We start from the raw sequence: 3082 nt of genomic DNA, 5'->3' as shown, positions 1-3082 counted from the left end.
GATGGGTGGACAGTGGCTCGAATCGAAGAGCACTGGGTGACTCAACAATTTTACCTTGCAAAGAAAGCCGCGACATAAAGGCTCTTTGCAGCGTTAAAGCTATAGACATTATGCGGCGCTTTTGGATTCGGAGCATTATTCGTTCACGCCTAATCAACGTTGAGCGTGTCATAGTATAGCGTGGAACGGGATTGGACATGGCGGCCCGTGGCTTTGGCTTTTAGTCCATCGTAGGATGAGACTAAGTATTCCAGTTGGTCTATGACAAATCCTTGCATGGCGAACGGGAATATACACGATAACAAGTGTTCTAGCAAGTTAACTACGTGTCATCTCATTCCTTCATTCATCTTTCTCCCCAACTCAAGGTATTGAACCGAGGCGCGTCTCCTTGGATGTTTTCTTCATCTCTTTTTATAGCGCAGCTCTTATGCGCCCGTTTCCGGCTTGAGCGGCGTCGGCGTCACCGTAACCGCGCGGTGCATTATGAGACACGTGACGCACTGATGGCGTCATCAGTGGCGGCATCGTCATTGTCACTGATGACGTCATCAGTGACGTCACTAATGACGTCATCAGTGACGTCACGGATAACGTCATCGGGATCCGCATCGTCATCGTCACGTGACTTCATAGGGGTCACGTCACCCACGTGAGGCCATGTGACCCTCGTGAGACGACGGCCACGCTGCTCAGAGGGAGGAATACCAGACAGGATGAGGAGGTGAGAGGAAGGATATATCTTCTGATTATAATGCAATTAAATGCAAAGGTGCAAGCGAGCTGGACAAGAATGATGAAAATAATCCCTGGAGAAGGGGAACAAGAGGGACAAAGGACAAACACATATCTCCTAACACAGCTAGGTGACTGGTGCGCGACTGAAAAAATCCGCCTGGTCCGGGTATCGAACCCGGGACCTCTCCATTACAGGTGGAGCGCTCTAGCAACTGAGCTATTTTTTTTTCTTTGTTGAACACAGAATGCAGCATACGAATGCTAAGTCAATACACACACAAACCGCCCAACAACTTGTGGGCTAACTAAAATTCTTTCATATTTTTCATCGACTGAAACAAGTGTGCCCAGTCGGGCGCAGTGTCGGGGGACCTGCAGTATACAGACTGTACCTGCGTAACCAAATCAATAAAATGAAGCCGCGCAGGTTTAATGTGTGGGTTTGCATGATGCCGTTCCATTCGGGTTTTCCACAAACTAAAAAGGCTAAGTACCATAAATAAATCATAAGGAACCGGGTCTCCTTCTCCGACTGGCACAAAACGGATAGTGTCATGTGTTATAGTCAGATCCTTCTTCAACGTCCTCTGAAGAATATCCCACAAAAACACCGCATCCCAGCAATGAATAAAAATGTGTTCGGTTGTTTCTGGTACTTTGCACAAGAGGCAGTCAACCGACCAGGGAACAAAACATCCCCTTTCCCTCAACCACGGCTTGACAGGTAAGGTGCGGCTATGTAGTTTGAAGAAGAAGGACTTGACTGCGGGGGGGACACACATTCGTTTAACGCGGCACAATACGTTTTGCCCTGGACAATGGCTGTAAACAGTGCGATACAGGGGCGCGGGAAAAAGCAATTCAATCAAATCTCGCGACAATCTCTTTTTCTTTACACTCTCTAGGTACCCCATAGAAAATCGTGCTTGTAAAAAGGAGGCAGCATCTTTCACCTCTTTCAGAAACCCAAAAAGACTCAAAGGTTCACCACAGTCGCTTGTTACTAGCATAGAGGGCAGTGCGTTCGCCAGTTTTATCTGGATAACAGTTCGAAAGAAAGGATGGTTCTGGTCTCGAAGAAAGGCGAAACGTGAGACCAATTGTTTCACAAACAAGTGGGTGAGTCCCAGTCCACCGACTTTGACGCGGCGGAAAAGGTTATCCCGCCGCGTCCTCTCCCAGCTGGAATTCCAGACAAAAGTGGCAAATACTCGGTGGAACTTTTGTATGCTCGTTCGCTTGCATGCCAGCACCTGCAACACGTACCAAAGTTTTGCGACGAGAAAAATGGTGCACGCTGTGGCACGGGTAAACATCGATATATCACGGTTTGCCCACGAGGTTGCCTTTGATTTTAAATCTCCTAGGACTTCGGCCCAATATGGCGTGCTATTTTTGTAGTGCTGTAATGGCACTCCGAGATAGGTGGTTGGTGTGTCCGTCAAACCTATGCCTGCAAAGGATTGAGGTTTTGAGACCCAATTCCCGTGCCAGAGTCTGCAACACTTTCCCCAATTAACTGCGGCCCCAGTGACATCACAGAACTCTCTTGTTATCCGCGTGGTTTCCATTATGCTTTCTTTGTCGCAGCAAAAAATCGCAACATCGTCAGCATACGCTGACACCTTGACTTCAACCGCGTTTGTGGTAAAGCCCCGGATGCTTCTGCAAGCTGCAACTTTTAAGCAGAAAGGTTCTAGGTAGAGCGAAAACAGTAACGGCGATAAAGGACAGCCCTGCCGCACTGATGTCTGTATTTTTATGCGTTCTGATCAACAATTATTTATTATCAGCCTCGTCCCACAGTTGTTATAAGCCATTGCGATGCCCTTCAAAATAATTTCCCCGACATTTACGTGAGATAAAATCCGGTTAAGAACGTCATGGCGCACTTTATCATAGGCTTTTTGAAAATCCAACTGAATCATAGCTACGCGACCTCTCCCTACTGTTTCCAGAATGCTCCTTGCGACGTGTATGTTGGTTTGTATGGACCTCCCTTGCATGCCACAAGTTTGGTGGTCGCCGACGACGTTGCGAATAACAACTTGTAGACGGCGCGTGAGTACTTTGGTAAAAATCTTATAATCTGTGTTACATAGGGAGATAGGCCGGTAGCCTGTTACACTGCGTCTTCTGATCATGTCATCTGATTTCGGTATAAAGATGGTGTGAGCTTCTGCAAATGAGCAAGGTAATCTGTATTTTGTGTATGCTTCTTGAAATATTGAAAGTAGCAAAGGGCTGATAGATGTTTTAAAGGTTTGATAAAATTCTGCGCAGAGACCATCTGGTCCCGGTGTCTTCTAATTTGCTAGCAAATCAATAGCTTTTTCAATTTCAC

The sequence above is a fragment of the Ixodes scapularis genome, unplaced genomic scaffold (assembly GCF_016920785.2).
Source record: "Ixodes scapularis isolate PalLabHiFi unplaced genomic scaffold, ASM1692078v2 PGA_scaffold6__148_contigs__length_123643588, whole genome shotgun sequence".
NCBI classification, from domain to species: domain Eukaryota; kingdom Metazoa; phylum Arthropoda; class Arachnida; order Ixodida; family Ixodidae; genus Ixodes; species Ixodes scapularis.
The sequence above is the reverse complement of the archived record's forward strand: the minus strand, read 5'-3'. Positions refer to the sequence as shown.